Source organism: Moschus berezovskii, chromosome 2, assembly GCF_049115385.1.
Source record: "Moschus berezovskii isolate FMDL1 chromosome 2, NW_MosBer_1.0, whole genome shotgun sequence".
NCBI classification, from domain to species: Eukaryota; Metazoa; Chordata; class Mammalia; order Artiodactyla; family Moschidae; genus Moschus; species Moschus berezovskii.
The window spans coordinates 25,184,736-25,202,984 of record NC_142461.1 but is presented as its reverse complement, the minus strand read 5'-3'; positions in this window follow the sequence as shown (position 1 = coordinate 25,202,984).

The following is an 18,249-nucleotide window of genomic DNA, read 5'->3' as shown; positions in this document are numbered from 1 at the left end:
ATATATTTAAATACTAAGAAGATCCCTTCACTGTCTCATAGACAGAGCAGGATTCGCCTGTGTTTAATTTGTTTGTTAAGGCAAGGGCTAAAGATACACCAACAAGATCCACTTTATCTTTGTAATCTTAACTGTACCAATGCAATTAAAATTATCTAACTAAAATATTGCCTTTTACTTAATGAAAGGCATTTTAGTGTTGTTTGTGTAGAGCATCAAATAAAGACTATTTAGCACTTCCTGCATTTTATAGGTGATCTTTAAGATCAGATGCTTTTAAAAATCACTGTGACAAGATCTGTTAGTATACTTTGCTTGTGTGTTCTTTACAAAGTCAGACTAAGTTATAATTCAGGATCTTTTCTTAAATAGGCATTCAGAAATGCAACTGTAGAACTACCGTGTGACTGGTAATAGTGGTTTTCGTCAACTCATTAGAAGCGTGATAGTAGAGGATCTATGTCATTAGCACAAGTTTGTAAAATAGATGATCACAGGCTTAAAAATTAAACACAAAATCACAGATTAAAACAAAGTTGGTTCTTGGGGATGCTAGCTAATTTGCTGCCACCTACTCAGTCTGCTGGTTTTCCACATTAAGTTGCTAATTCTTTGCCCCAACAACTCGTCTCTCAATTGTCCTGTTATGAAACAAGTTTGGAGTTGATAACACTAAAACTATTCAAATGTCTGAGATTTGGGCTAATCCATTTATAATTGTGTATCCTGGATTTGTTATGAGGCTATTGCTACCTATAATTCTCTTTTGAGAAAAAAAAATCCATTACTATACTGCTATTAGAATCACTAAAAAGTGCTTACCTACATGAGTGAAGCTATTAATCCAAATTCAAAAGAAGGAAATTTGGTTGTGGCATTTGTGAGAATATGCTTGGAGGGAAGCAGAATCTGAAACAAGGGCAAAATTGATGACAATAAACCCAATGAAAAACAGCCTATTTTGCCTCTCTATTATTTCACGTAAAAAGCCCTATTTGAAAATATCTAGTTCAATTAAGGTACAATTTAGACATCTGAGAAGAGTTTTGAAGGTTGTTGGATTCTCAGACTAAGGATCAGAAGAGAGGGAGAGAAAGAGAGAGAGGAAAACAAGGGAAAATAAAATAAATAATGGGTCACTGGACAAAGATTTGGCTTCATGGAACATTCAACTATATATAGAGGCAAAGTATCTTTGCTGACACGTACACAATATGCCCTTCTTTGAAACCATGCAACACGAGCAGGTGTTGAGAAGAGGTAAACGGAGAAAGAATCTTGGTTTGACTGAACTCAGAAGGATCCCTGACATCACCTCACTAACCACCGCATCCTACAGCCAGACACAGTGAAGCCCCAAGAGCTTAGGGGAGTTGCTCTGCTGAGGCTGTTTCCTCCACGCTTCACTTCTTTTGAAATGCAATACACTAATGACATCAACAGAGCTTCCCACGTGGCACTAGTATAAAGAATTCGCCTGCCAATGCAGAGACACAGGAGACGTGGGTTCAATCCCTGGGTTGGGAAGATCCTCTGGAGCAGGGCATGGCAACCCACTCCAGTATTCTTTCTTGGAGAACCCCGTGGACAGAGGAGCCTGGTGGGCTACAGTCCATGGGGTTGCAAACAGTCGGACACAACTGAAGCGACTTAGCACACAGCACAATGATGTCAACAGTTCATAGACTCCCTCCATGACTAAAAGGAAGAGCAGAAGGAAGGGAAGAAGGAAAAAGGGAAGATCCTTGTTCAAAGAGGAAGTCATTCTTCCCATGGCCTAGTCCAGAGTCCCTTAAACACATTTTTCTTAAATTTCAGGCTGTCTCTTCCTTGCCCCTCTTACTCTGAGATACCTTTGCTAATATCACTGATTCCTGAAGTTCTGTGCCCAATTAAAAATGAAATGAACTTGAGGCTAGAATGTAAGGAAATTTAAAAAACAGCACATAATATATCCATATCAAAGAAGAATAAATCGGCTGTTTAAATTTTAATCCCAATAAATCTATTGTCTTACCAAAAAAAAAAAAAAAACCCAGCACCATTTAGAAAGGTGTATATGTGTTAGTTGTTCAGTTGTGTCCAACTTTTTGTGACCTCACAGACTGTAGCCTGGCAGGCTCCTGTGTCGATGGAATTCTCTAGGCTAAATACTGTAGTGGGTTGCCATTTCCTTTTCCAGGTGATCTTCCAGACCCAGCAGTTGAACCCGGGTCTCCTGCATTGCAGGCAGATTCTTTACCATCTGTTAACTTAATAAAAGATGCTCCATGACCTATATGTCCCAAATATTAATTAGCCAGAGGATGGATGCTTGTAAACTTGGAAGAAAGATTTATAAGTCTTGAGTTTTATCTTTAAATGTGTTTAACCTTGGGCATGTCATTGTACTTTTGTTGCAGCTTCTCAGTCCATAAAAAGAATAATAAAATCACCTGCTGAAGTTACCTCAAAGAAGTGTTCTGATGATTAATGTGTTGATGATGGCTTACACATGTGAGATGGAAGGCAGTGTATAAAAATGTAATGTCTTTGTTGTAATTACTGTTACTGCTCATATATGGGAAGCAGATATGTGAACTTGCAGTATATCATTCACAGCTAAAGACCAATCTGCCCCAGAAAAATAATGAGTACTTTTATGAACTGTGACTTCTTTTGCACTTTATTTTCAAAGTTCATTATTTTAGTGAGATACTCAGGTGGTGCTAGTGGTAAAGAACCCACCTGCCAATGCAGGAGATGTAAAAGATGCGTGTTTGATCCCTGGGTCAGGAAGATCCTCTGGAGGAGGAAATGGCAATGCTTTCCAATATTCTTGCCCAGAGAATGCCCATGGGCAGAGGAGCCTGGCGGGCTACAGTCCATAGCGTTGCGTAGAGTTGGACACAACTGAAGCGACTTAGCACACACATCTAAACTTGAATAACTGATGCAAAAGAACATTTTCAGAACTTGATTTCTCAGGGAGGGGATCTGAAGTACGTGGAATGTTCTTAGTAACAAGCAGTCTGACTTTCATAGCATCTATTGGATCTCAGTCTCCACTGTAAAATCCAGTTGTAGGACTAGATGATCTTCGAGTTTTCTGCTAGCTCTGAGGGTTTACAATTCTACCACTCCAAAATCCTCCAATGCCGATCCTGCAGCTGATCAAAAACAGAAGCCCAGACGCAGCCATCATCTCCAGTTGGAGAAAGTGTTCGTCACTCAGTTGTGTCCGACTCTTTGTGACCCTATGGACTATAACCCACCACACTCCTCTGTCCATGGAATTCTCCAAGCAAGAATACTTGAATGGGTAGCCATTCTCTTCTCCAGGGGATCTTCCTGACTCAGGGATTGAACCTGGGTCTCCTGCATTGCAGGCAGATTCTTCACTGTGAGCCACCAGGGAAGCCCCAGTTGGGGAAGATTGGCTACAAAACTGAGGTGGAGAGGCTTACAGAAAGGAGGAGAGGCTTACAGAAAGAGGCTTACAGAAAGTGGAGAGGCTTACAGAAAGGTCTCTAGAGTCAGAGCTGGACTGGAATTCTTGATCTGTGACTTCATACTAGCTTGTGGGCAGGTTTCCTCACCAGACAAAGGAGCTCCAATAGTACTTCCTTCAGTGGTTCATTGAGAAGGATGAGTGCAAGGATTAAGAGAGTACCTGGAATGTAGGAAATGCTCCATCCGTGTCAGGTCCTATCACTGACCTCTAGACAGAAGTCCTCAGCATGAATGTCATCCCTGAGGCACTCAGGAATGTTCATTAAGCACCTGCTCTGCTCCTAGTACACTGTTTACCACCCAGTAAATGCTCATGAACAAGGAAAAGTTTTTTTTTTTTTCAAGAAAAGTTTGAATGAATTCATGAATTCAAGTCATTGTTCTAGTTATTAGAAACTGTTGCTGTTGTTCAGTCACTAAGTCGTGCCTGACTCTTTGTCATCCCATGGACCGCAGCACACCAGGCTTCCCCGTCCTTCACCATCTCCTGGAGTTAGGGAATATAATGGACCCAAATATGAAGAAAGCATATTTCACATCTGGGGGCCTGCGGCTACCCCAGATATAATAAAAATACTTTAAGTGAGGAGAGCAGATTGGCTGGAACCAGACTAGGAGGAAGAGTGGTGACTGTTTGCCTTTTTGGGCTGACCAGCTGCCCGCCCCCACACAAGATGCAGAGAATTTCACATTGTGTCCTGTCTTTGTAGAAGCAGTGCCCCATCTCCAGAAACATTCAGTCCTCTCCTCCCACTGCTCAGGACAAGAGCTAATCCCAGCCAGCAGTTGCTTCTACCAAGGATTCTGAATATTAGGTTGTTGTTAGGTAATAATGCAAGGGGCCTTATTAGGTAATTACCTTACTAGGTAATAAGGCAAGGGGTAGGGAAGGCTTCCCAGGTGGCACTAGTGGTAAAGAACATGCCTGCCAATGTAGGAGATATAAGAGACATGGGTTTGACCCCTGGGTCAGGAAGATCCCCTGGAGGAGGACAGGGCAACCCACTCCAGTATTCTTTCCCGAAGAATCCCATGGACAGAGGAGCCTGGTGGGCTATAGTTCATGTGGTCACAAAGAATTGGATACAACTGAGCCACTTGAGTGAACTCCGGGAGTTGGTGATAGACAGGGAGGCCTGGCGTGCAGGGGTCACAAAGAGTTGGACACGATTGAGCGACTGAACTGAACTGAACTGAGCCACTAGCACTTTCATACTTTCAAGGCAAAGAGGAGCTGGTTGAATTCATTCATGGTTATGAGGGGTGGTCAGCAGCTTTGTGATTTCACGATTATTTCTGCTAAAAGAACATTCTTGTGTGTCTTGCCTCATGGCTCTCTGGAGCTGCCCAGGTTTCTGAACTTTTCTCCAAATCTGGTCCTTAGCCCTCCTATCGATATTGTGAGCCTCTGCTCCCTTCCAATCCATTTCCTATTACAATTAATTAAAGAAATAATAAGACTGCTGGGTCTCCTGCCATCCTATCAGTAGTTCCTTATGCCAAACCATCATTACCATCACTGATGAGAGCACGTTAACCCTGACACATGATTGAATATGGATTAGATATTGTTTTTGTGGTCTTTCTAATTTTCTGAAGTGTTTTGTATGATGTTGGGATCATGTAGGATGGGGTCCTCAACCCCCTGGGCTGCAGACTGTTAGGAACTGGGCGGTTCAGCAGGAAGTGAACCAGGGAAGCTAGTGGAGCTTCATCGCTGCTCCCCATCGTTCCCTATTGCTCTCATTACTGTCTGAACCATTGTCTTCCACCAAACTGGTTGGTCCCTGGTGCCAAAAAGATTGGGGGCCATTGGTGTAGGAGAACGTATTTATTCTTAAGAAATGCATGCTGAAGTTTCATGAAACCTGAAATTGAGTTTCAATAGGTTAGCAAAAAACCTACTACATAAAATGTATTGTGTATAGGTATATATGTGTATGTGTGTACATTTAAATACATTATCTATCTATCTAGGGTTCATTGTTTAGTCATGCCCAGCTCTTTGCTATCCTATGGACATAGCCTTCCAGGCTCCTTTTTCCATGGGAGTCTCCAGGCAAGAACACTGGAGTGGATAGCCATTCCCTTATCCGGGGGATCTTCCCCACCTAGGAATTGAACCTGGGTCTCCCTCATTGCAGGCAGATTCTTTACTGCCTGAACCATGTGTCTACCTAACTGTTGGGCAAATTGGTAAAGTGGTTACAATTGATAGATATAGGTGGAGGATATGTATTCATTGTATTTTTTTTCAATATTTCTATAAGTTTGAAAATTTTGAAAATAAAAATTAGAGGTAAAATAAAATTACTGTATGTTATGAAATGAGAAACATGTCTTTATGCTTATGTGCAGTTGTTAGGATGGATAAATAATTCCATTCCCCTTCCCACACCTAGGTGATAAAATATTAGTTATGTTAGGGTTGTGTCACTTTGCATTGTCTCTTCTTTCTAGCAGCACATATATAGATGGGTTCCAGAGAGCTACATCATGGATTGGAGAAGGAAGCTTTCCCTATGTTAGGGTAAAGGTGGTGTTAATCACTCAGATCTGCCTGACTCTTTGCAACCACATGGATCCTGCCAGGCTCCACTGTCCATGGGATTCTCCAGGCAAGAATACTGGAGTGGGTTGCCATTCCTTTCTCCATGATATCTTTCCGACCTGGATCGAACCCAAGTCTCCTTCATCGCAGGCATATTCTTTATTATCTGAGCCACCAGGAAAGTGCCCCCTATGTTAAGGGGTAGGTTTAATACTTAGGTCAGCTCTCTGCCCCAGTGCAGTATAAAAACCCTTGTATACCTCAAAATCTAACAGGTCTATAAAATGTGAAACCAGAATATCTGTCTTTCAGGAGAAAGGGGATATAGAGAGATTGCAGTAGAATATACCAGAGGTTCCAGGGACTTTAAAGAAGCCAGGGAACCAGCACTCACCTTATGAATGATGAAGGATTTTGGAGGGTATGGGAAAATACCTTTCTATAAGGTTTCTTAATATCACACTTCTCAAACTGAGAGCTATATACATGGTGGGGGGCAGTTAGGAAATGCATTTAGATTAAAAATAAATTATTACAAATGTAGTGAAATAGTAAATATCAGAGCTCATAATCCATGATAAGTGTTGTTCTATGAAGCCTTTTTTTTCAATACATACATATGTGTATGTATGCTCTGAATTGTATTCCCTTCTTTCTGTGGGTTGTTGTCAAAATATGCAAAAGTCATTGCTGATATCTTCCACAGTGACCCAGAATATGGAAAAAAAGTTTGTATTATAAAATTACTGTCCTGTCCCCAAAATGACAATGGATTCAGTTTAGCAGTCGCTGCTGCCGCCATTTTTTTCTTTTCTTTTCCTTCCATTTTAAATATAATTTGCTTTTGTTCAACAGGGAGTTAATGGATGTAAGTTTTCTTTTATGAGACGATGGTTTTCTTTTCAAAGCTCATTTTTATTTAATTTAGAAAAAAACTACAAATTTTAATTGAAGTATATAAAAGATGTAAATGAAGGGAGAGACTGCTCCATGTCCTTGCATGCAAAGACTCAATTGCATTTCAAGTCTATTGCAAACTGGATTTTCATTCCTTCACAGGTAAATTTCACTTGTTAGTTTTGTTCTATTAATGTTAATGTTTGCTTGTTACATTTAAAATGTCCAAGATATGTAGTTATTTCTTTTCTATGACATCCTCTCAAATCTTTCTGAGGATGTTAATTTATTATAAAATTAACATTTTGTCTGCCTAATTTGCTATATTTCCTCAGGTGTTCATTCTTTTTTGCTGTTGTTGAATTTGGTGCTTTGTTAGATTAGTTGTTCTTGTTTAGTCACCAAATCATGTCTGACTCTTTGTGACCCCATGGCCTGTAGCCTGCCAGCCTCTCTGTCTTTGGGATTTCCCAGATAAAAGTACTGGAGTGGGTTGCCATTTCCTTCTCCAGGAGGTGTTCCCGACCCAGGGATTGAACCTGCGTCTTCTGTATTTGTAGGCAGATTCTTTATTGCTGAGCTACCGAGGAAGCCCTTGTTACTGTAGTACTTCTCCCTTAACACGCGGTAATATTTGGTTTCCTGATGATCTTTGAATCGAAAATTTCTGGCCACCTGTCAGTTATACCTAATGCTGTGGAGAGACAAGAGAGTGAATAGGAAAACGTGTGTGTGTGTGTGTACGCACGTGCGTTAAGTCGCTGTCATATCCAACTCTTTTCGACCTCGTGGACTATAGCCCGCCAGGTTCCCTATCCATGGGATTCTCCAGGCAAGAATACTGGAGTGGGTTGCCATGCCCTCCTTCAGGGGATCTTCCCAATCCAGGGATTGAACCCAGGTCTCCTGCTTTGCAGGCAGGTTCTTTACCATCTGAGCCACCAGGGAAGCCCTCCAGGGCCCATAAGTGAAAGTGAAGTCGCTTAGTCCTGTCCGACTCTTTGCGACCCCATGGGCTGTAGACTACCAGGCTCCTCGGTCCATGGGATTTTCCAGGTAAGAATACTGGAGTGGGTTGCCATTTTCTTCTCCAGGGGGTCTTTCCGACCCAGGGATCGAACCCGGGTCTCCTGCATTGTAGGCAGACGCTTTACCGTCTGAGCTACTAGGAAGGCCAGTGGGGATGTTTAAATTACAGATCTTGCCTCTACAGCATTAGTGTCGACAATCAAGGTTCTTCCCACAAGTCAATGCCCCAGCTCTCCAAATAGCCATCTCCTGGAACGTCTTTCTAATTTTCCACCCTCTGTGTATGCTGCCCCTTAGATCCATTGCCTTTCACCTGGGAGCTCTTCTGGGACTGCTCCCAGCAGGAAGCTTTGTTTTCCTCTGATGATTAATCCACAGTGCTGACCCTTAGGGCTCTTGATCGGCTTTCTGGTCCACTGAGAGCACTCTTGTTTTCCAAGACTATGTTAATTAATTGCCGATATTGATCAGGTTTAAAGTTTGCTCCAGCTCCAAAAACATGAACTATGACATCAAGCATATATTTTCTGACCCTGTCTTTCAACTATTCCTTTAAAGTTTAATTTTAATTTTTCATATCTTAAATTACTACCTCTCCCAAAGTTGGTAAACAGTATGTCCATTATCAGTTCTCTCATTTTTAGTAAAGCAATAAAATGCTTTTAGTACTCTTTTAGCAAAGCAATTTAGGTTTTTTGCTTAGAAAAAATAAGAGAGAGCAATCCCAAGCATAAAGAATTATCTTTTTCCTGTGGAATTATTTATATTATTGGTATAGGCTGGCTCACAGTTTATGCTTCATATATATATCACCAAGTGAAGTGGAAAATTTCAACTCCAGCACATTGATGCATCTATATGATAGGTGTCATTTTACTTTCCACTGGAATATCAGGGCAGACACTTAAATGAAGTCCTTATCAAACTTTCCTTCTGCCCCTCAGTACAAAGAAAGAAAGACTTGAATAAATAGCACACAAAAGACACACAAAAAAGCCTGTCTCCTGAAGGTTCAACTTACTTGGAGTGGAGCTTGTTGCTGCCATCTTTGTATTTCTGCAGTCTCCTTGCATCTTAGGTTAGTTGTACAAATTACAATCCATGTCTCATGCAAGGACAAGGGCAAAAGAGCCTTCTAAGGTAGTTATTGATGAAAAGACTGTTTCTCACACTAAAAGAAATGCTGACCTAGAATCAGACAGAAACTGTGTTAATAGGAGACCTTTTCCCTTAATAAATCAATAAGATCAATTGATCAGCTAATCAACAAGATCAACAATTGTGCACTTCCCAAAAGTGAATAGGGGACTCCTTTAAGTTTCAACAGGCCTAATTTCAAGAAATAAGAGAAAACAAGGAGACCAGAGAAACTACCAAGAAATCCTGCAATAGTTACCTGGGAGTCATTACAAGAGGGATTTGGGGATATTTGTGTTCATTTGTGCTGGCACAGTGGATGAATTGGGTCTGCTTTTTTTCTCGGCAGCCTTATATAACAGTCATACTTTTTTCAGGTTGAATGGAGTTCACAGTGGTTCTTAACCTCATTCTCTTCTGGCTAAAATTATGACTCATTTTATATATGTAATTGCCTTGCAGTTTCATTTTTTCAGTGGAGCTAAAGGGAGGGAAGGAGAGGGAAAAGAGAGGGGGGTCAGGTCCTTCAGAATAAATTTGAAAGATGGGCGACAGATACTAATGCTGGCAAAGAATCACAGGATTCTATCTGCTTCATTTTCTGGAACTCAGCCTCCCTCCTTTTGCTTGGAATATTGTCTTCATTCTGTCTTAGTCTAAAAGTCATCTCTCAGCAACCTCTCCTGTCCCTCCAGACTGAACATATCCTTAATTTTCTGTCTTATCTTTCTTCACATGCTCATTGTGTCTCCTACTGGGCCTTAAGGTCACAAAGAATAGTGTCCTTGTTTTGCTCACAAGTGGTACTGCCAAGATGTCACAGGGTGCCTGGTGCGTCCTGGGTTCTCAATAAACATTTGCTGAATGAGAATTTGATTGATCTTTTCCCACCATCTATGTGCTCAGTTGTGACTCTTTGCAACCCTATGGACTGTAGCAGGGTCCTCCGTCCATGGAGTTTTTCAGGCAACAATAATAAATTGCCATTTTCTACTGTACAGGATCTCCACAATCCACGGATCTAACCTGGGTCTCTTGAGTCTCCTTGCATTGGCAGGCAGATTCTTTACCAGCTGTGCCACCTGGGAAGCACCTCCCCCACTCCACAACATCTACACCGAAGTTCTAACTGGGCGTGGGAGTCTGAGGGGTTGGGAAAAGTGAAGCTTCCCTAGAAACCTCAGTGAAATATTTTCCCTTGACCTCTTGCCTGTTTCGGTTTTCTCTGTCATTCACCCATGCTTCCCTGATAGCTCAGTTGGTAAAGAATCCACCTGCAATTCAGAAAACCCCGGTTTGATGCCTGGGTTGGGAAGATGCCCTGGAGAAGGGATAGGCTACCCACTCCAGTATTCTTGGGCTTCCCTGTGGCTCAGCTGGTAAAGAATCTGCCTGCAATTCAGAAAACCCCGGTTTGATCCCTGGGTTGGGAAGATCCCCTGGAGAAGGGAATAGCTACCTTCTGGCCAGGAGAATTCCATGGACTGTACAGTCCATGGGGTCACAAAGAGTTGGACACGACTGAGCAACTTTCACACACACATTTCCATCTCAAGCTTGGTATAAGAAGTGCTAAATAGGACTTCAATATTTTTCAGAGAGATTGTGTCTTGTTATTATCTGTCTGAATATCTTCTAGACCCCACATTAGCATGCTTTGTAAAAAATACTAAGATCTCAGTTGTAAAGCCTCTTGGATAAACTGGTTATAAATTAAAAATGAAATATTAATGATGTTATATCAGTTTAAACTGTGATATGGCTGTCATTGCTGGAAGTCATTTCTTAGGAAATCAAATCTGTGACTTGAAAGAAATGTATTTAATTATAGCAAAGGGGTGCAATTAGCTTTTGAAATAGAATTTGTTGCTCTGATTATCTAATGTTATCAAATGAGGCATCATTGCCACAAAATGTTTTAAATTGAGGGGAAATAATGGTGCGAAGCAATTTAACCTAAAGTATTAATTAAATATAATTTAATAAGTAAGAATCTTCAAAAAAATTTAACAATTACTTCAAATGCTAGAAAATACTAGCAGTATAACATAGAATAGCAGATGCAGGCCACCAGAGAGAAAATTAAAACTACATTAAATAAACTAATTTTTAAGTTAATAATTATGTTTTTATATAAATTAATTGTATGGATTTATTCTATTAATATATCATGTTCAGTCAATTCAGTTCAGTCACTCAGTCGTGTATGACTCTTTGTGACCTCATGGACTTCAGTATGCCAGGCCTCCTCCCTGTCCATCAACAACTTCCAGAACTTGCTCAAACTCATGTCCATTGAGTCAGTGAGGCCATCCAACCATCTCATCCTCTGTTGTCCCCTTCTCCTCCTGCCTTCAATCTTTTCCAGCATCAGGGTCTTTTCCAGTGAGTCAGTTCTTTGCATCAGGTGCCCAAAGTATTGGAGCTTCAGCTTCAGCATCAGTTCTTCTAATGAATATTCAGGACTGATTTTCTTTAGGATTGACTGGTTTGATCTCCTTGCAGTCCAAGTGCCCTCCAAGAGTCTTCTCCAACACCACATATATCATGTAATAAAGTTGCATGTTTTACATATATCATGTAATATATTATGTTAATAAAGTTTAATTTATCCTTTCTTCATATTTTCAACTCATGATTAAAAATTAATTAATATTCCCTGTTAAAAATTCATGTATAGTTTTGTACTACAGGGAGAGATTTCTAGAAGCTTCTATCCAAGGAGACTCCCCATGCAAATGGACGAGAGATGCTAAGTAAGTCAATAAATAAGTAGTACATGAACTGTTTTTATTTTTAAAGGCTGTTTGATCAGAAATGTTAAACCTCTAGCTTCTTTAGCTAAAATACTAAAATATCAGATGGGAGAAACATTAAGGTTTAAGTAACAATAGAAAGATAGTTTGTATCATGTTTTTATCAGAGAAAAAAGAACTCAGTGTAAGATTCACTTGGACCGGATCTACATGTAGTCCTACCATTGTGACCTGGCCTCAAATACGGTGAGAACAGTTGTACTGAAGCAAACATATCCCATTTGGCCATTTATGGGTCTAACATAATGACAGCCCTAGAGTATCTAATACCTGCTGAGATCAGAGCATTATATTATTTTAATTAGTATGACTTGCTCTATCATGTTTAAGGTTCAAATGAGGTCAAATCTCCTTTAATAACTAGGTTAATCACTTGGGACTTAGTAGCCCAGATGTTCAGGAAGTCTGCTTTCTCTCTTGGGGCCTCTACCAAGAATACCCAAGGGTTATTACATAGACCAGCTGGGCCACAGCTTCCAACCATCTTGCCAATAGAATCTGGAGAATCTGTTTGGTCTACTGATGGATCTCATTTTCTGAGGTTGTTGCTTCTTTGAATGCCCTGGTTTATGCTTACATGTTTAGCCACAGACCCCCCGACTCCCACCCCAGAGCAGATTCCTTGCCAGGATGGGCCATGCACTCTGCTGGAACCAGTGATGGAGCCTCTGATATTGGGACTTGAAGCTCACACTGGTTGGGCTTGGCAACATTCCCCTTGCAGATAATCTCAATCTCTCTGAGAGAATCAGAAGCCCCCAAGGTGGGAATTGTAAGCTTCTCTATGTTCCTATGGGCTCCCAGTTCCCTTTGCAAATCTACCCACCTTCTTCTGAAAATCCACTATTCCAGTCTTCTAAGGAGTATTGGAAAGAGCCTACTTTGCTAGATCAAAAACAAAACAGTTCCAACCAAAAGTAAAAATTAAAATGAAGCAGTGCTTCCTTAACCAAGAAGAGATGCTTCAGATTTTTTTTTCCTGAAAGAGAATAATCAATATTTTAAAAATGGCAATATGTCTAGGTAGGGCTTCCCTGGTGGCTCAGTCAGTGAAGAATCCACCTGCAATGCAGGAGACCCGGGTTCAACCCCTGGGTTGGGAAGATCCCTTGGAGAAGGAAATAGCAACCCACTCCAGTTTTCTTGCTGGGAAATCCCATGGACAGAGAAGCCTGGAGGGCTATAGTTCGTGGAGTCAAAAGGGTCGTACGTGACTTAGCAACTAAACCAACACCACCACCATCTCCAGGTAAAGTTAAATTCAGCACCAATTAGTAAAACACCCTTCCAGTTTATTACTTTACTTCTTCTTATACCAACCTTACTTTCTTCCAAGCTTGTGAGTAAATTAATCTCTATTTTTGGATGGAAGAACTTTTTAAAGACCACTCTATAACATACAGCGGAGAAGGCAATGGCAACTCACCCCAGTACTCTTGCCTGGAAACTCCCATGGATGGAGGAGCCTGGTAGGCTGCAGTCCATGGGGGTCTCACAGAGTTGGACATGACTGAGCGACTTCACTTTCACTTTTCACTTTCATATATTGGAGAAGGAAATGGCAACCCACTCCACCGTTCTTGCCTGGAGAATCCCAGGGATGGAGGAGCCTGGTAGGCTGCTGTCTGTGGGGTCACACAGAGTCAGACACGACTGAAGTAACTTAGCAGCAGCAGCAGCTATAACATACGGACAAGGAATAGGGCCGCACTGCTGCTGCTGCTGCTAAGTCGCTTCAGTCGTGTCCGACTCTGTGCTACCCCATAGATGGAAGCCCACCAGGCTCCCGCATCCCTGGGATTCTCCAGGCAAGAACACTGGGGTGGGTTGCCATTTCCTACTCCAATGCATGAAAGTGAAAAGTGAAAGTGAAGTCACTCAGTCATGTCCAACTCTGTGAGACCACATGGACTGCAGCCTACCAGGCTCCTCCATCCATGGAATTTTCCAGGCAAGAGTACTGGAGTGGGGTGCCACTGCCTTCTCTGCTTTTCAAAAATTGTTATTTTTCATTGTTTTACATATGTATATAAATATACATATTTTCATATCAGTTCAGTTCAGTTCAGTCGCTCAGTCGTGTCCGACTCTCTGAGACCCCATGAATCACAGCACGCCAGGCCTCCCTGTCCATCACCAACTCCCGGAGTTCACTCAAACTCATGTCCATAGAGTCGGTGATGCCATCCAGCCATCTCATTCTCTGTCATCCCCTTCTCCTCCTGCCCCCAACCTTTCCCAGCATCAGAGTCTTTTCCAGTGAGTCAACTCGTCGCATGAGGTGGCTAAAGTATTGGAGTTTCAGCTTTAGCATCAGTCCTTCCAATGAACACCCAGGATTGATCACCTTCAGAATGGACTGGTTGGATCTCTTGCAGTACAAGGGATTCATATATATATATATTCACATTTTCTTCTATTATAGGTTATTACAAGATATTGAATATCTGGGATGTACAGTAGATCTTTTTTGGTTATCTGTTTCATATATAGTGGGCAGGAATCCCTTAGAAGAAATGGAGTAGCCATCATGGTCAACAAAAGAGTCCGAAATGCAGTACTTGGATGCAATCTCAAAAACAACAGAATGATTTCTGTTTGTTTCCAAGGCAACTCATTCAATATCACAGTAATCCAAGCCTATGCCCCAGCCAGTAACGCTAAAGAAGCTGAAGTTGAACGGTTCTATTAAGACCTACAAGACCTTTTAGAACACCCCCAAAAGATGTCTTTTTCATTACAGGGGACTGGAATGCAAAAGTAGGAAGTCAAGAAACACCTCGGTTAACAGGCAAATTTGGCCTTGGAGCATGGAATGAAGCAGGGCAAAGGCTAATAGAGTTTTGCCAAGATAACACACTGGTCATAGCAAACACCCTCTTCCAACAACAAGAAAAGACTCTACACATGGACATCACCAGATGGTCAACACCGAAATCAGATTGATTATATTCTTTGAAGCCAAAGATGGAGAAACTCTATACAGTTAGCAAAAACAAGACCAGGAGCTGACTGTGGCTCAGATCATGAGCTCCTTATTGCCAAATTCAGACTTAAATTGAAGAAAGTAAGGAAAACCACTAGACCATTCAGATATGACCTAAACAAAATTCCTTATGATTATACAGTGGAAGTGAGAAATAGATTTAAGGGACTAGATCTGATAGATAGAGTGCCTGATGAACTATGGACCTATGGACGGAGGTTCATGACATTGTACAGGAAACAGGGATCAAGACCATCCCCATGGAAAAGAAATGCAAAAAAGCAAAATGGCCGTCTGGGGAGGCCTTACAAATAGCTGTGAAAAGAAGAGAAGCGAAAAGCAAAGGAGAAAAGGAAAGATATAAGCATCTGAATGCAGAGTTCCAAAGAATAGCAAGGAGAGATAAGAAAGCCTTCCTCAGTGATCAATGCAAAGAAATAGAGGAAAACAATAGAACAGGAAAGACTAGAGATCTCTTCAAGAAAATTAGAGATACCAAGGGAACAATTCATGCAAACATGGGCTCAATGAAGGATAGAAATTCTATGATCCTAACAGAAGCAGATAATATTAAGAAGAGGTGGCAAGAAGACACAGAAGAACTGTACAAAAAAGATCTTCATGACCAGGATAGTCATGATAATGTGATCACTGACCTAGAACCAGACATCTTGGAATGTGAAGTCAAGTAGGCCTTAGAAAGCATCACTACAAACAAAGCTAGTGGAGGTGATGGAATTCCAGTTGAGCTATTTCAAATCCTGAAAGATGATGCTGTGAAAGTGCTGCACTCAATATGCCAGCAAATTTGGAAAACTCAGCAGTGGCCACAGGACTGGAAAAGGTCAGTTTTCATTCCAATCCCAAAGAAAGGCAATACCAAAGAATGTTCAAACTACGGCACAATTGCATTCACCTTACACGCTAGTAAAGTCATGCTCAAAATTCTCCAAGCCAGGCTTCAGCAATATGTGAACCATGAACTTCAAGATGTTCAAGCAGGTTTTAGGAAAGGCAGAGGAACCAGAGATCAAATTGCCAACATCCACTGGATCATGGAAAAAGCAAGAGAGTTCCAGAAAAACATCTATTTCTGCTTTATTGACTATGCCAAAGCCTTTGACTGTGTGGATCACAATAAACTGTGGAACATTCTGAAAGAGATGGGAATACCAGACCACCTGACCTGCCTCTTGAGAAACCTATATGCAGGTCAGGAAGCACCAATTAGAACTGGATATGGAACAACAGACTGGTTCCAAATAGGAAAAGGAGTACGTCAAGGCTATATATTTTCACCCTGCTTATTTATCTTATATGCAGAGTACATCATGAGAAACGCTGGGCTGGAGAAAGCACAAGCTGGAATCAAGATTGCTGGGATAAATATCAATAACCTCAGATATGCAGATGACACCACCCTTATGGCAGAAAGTGAAGAGGAACTAAAAAGCCTCTTGATGAAAATGAAAGAGGACAGTGAAAAAGTTGGCTTAAAGCTCTACATTTAGAAAACTAAGTTCATGGCACCTGGTCCCATTACTTCATGGCAAATGATGGGGAAACAGTGAAAACAGTGTCAGACTTTATTTTTTTGGGCTCCAAAGTCACTGCAGGTGGTGATTGCAGCCATGAAGTTAAAAGACGCTTGCTCCTTGGAAGGGAAGTTATGACCAACTTAGATAGCATATTAAAAAGCAGAGACATTACTTTGCCAACCAAGGTCCGTCTAGTCAAGGCTATGGTTTTTCCCGTGGTCATGTATGTATGTGAGAGTTGGACTATGAAGAAAGCTGATCGCCGAAGAATTGATGCTTTTGAACTGTGGTGCTGGAGAAGACTCTTGAGAGTCCCTTGGACTGCAAGGAGATCCAACCAGTCCATTCTAAAGGAGATCAGTACTGGGTGTTCATTGGAAGGACTGATGTTAAAGCTGAAACTCCAATAATTGGGCCATCTCATGCGACGAGTTGACTCACTGTAAATGACTCTGATGCTGGGAGGGATTGGGGGCAGGAGGAGAAGGGGATGACAGAGAATGAGATGGCTGGATGACATCACCGACTCGATGGACATGAATTTGAGTGAACTCCGGGAGTTGGTGATGGACAGGGAGGCCTGGCGTGCTGTGATTCATGGGGTCGCTGAGAGTTGGACACAATTGAGCAACTGAACTGAACTGAGTGTATATATTCTTAACCCCAAATTCCTAATTTATCCTCCCCCTCTTTCCCCTTTGGTAACCATAAGTTTCTGTTCTATGTCTGTGAGTCTATTTCTGTTTTGCAAATAAGTTTGTTTTTTAGATTCCACATATAAGTGATATCATATGATATTTGTCTTTCTCTGTCTGGCTTACTTCACTTGGTAGGATCATTTCTGGGTTCATCTATGTTGCCACTCCTTAACACATTGACAAAGAATGGGGCCTCCTTTACAGCTGTAAAACATATATTTCTTGGTCTGTATAGTCAAGAAATAGCTCTTAATTTTGTTTCTCCTAGTTTAACTTCCTCTGTTTTTGAAATCCTTACTCAACTTCAAAGGCTCTTTAGTTGGAGGAAAATTATGAATCAAATCTGTTATTCAACTATAATACAGCAAGAAATAATATGAATTTGTTACAGATGGATTCCAATTTGATTGTTTCCCTCATGCTCAGCAGACCTTGGCAGTTTGACCATAATCAGATGTAGACTTAATATCTGAATCAAATAAGATAAAACAAATAAAAAAACCTCTTTAGCTATCTTTGAATCAGTTTTTGAATATGGTGTTTTTAGATTCTGTATCTTCATGGTCTGAGCATTTAGATGTACTTTCTTAAAAACACATGTGTAGTTTTTATTCTTCTTTTAATGCTCGTACTTCCAATCTTTAATCATCAGAACTGGAATTTATTTTACACTGTACTTTTCAACTTAAAGTCTCATATTTGGGAGCAAAGGTTTTCTATTTCTGGTCATTTATGACCAGAATTTTTGAATTTTTCAAGAGTTAAACATTGTTCGAAAAGCACTTTTTAAAAACTTTTCTCAGTCAAATCTAGATGTCCGCAGATTTCAATGTGATATTGTTGCTGTTCAGTCACTCAACGATATGGTTGTTCAGTTGTTCAGTTTTGACCGACTCTTTGCAAACCCATGGACCACAGCAACATAATATATAAGATTTAAATACCTCATGTGTAATTCTGATTAGTTTCCAGTGATTTGTTAAACAGAATTTATTAAGTAATGAACCACACAGACTTGAAAATTTTTGAAGAATTTCACAGAAAACCACTCAGGGTTACACTTTTGCCACTGATAATGAAGTTTATCATGATCAAATCCTTTCAA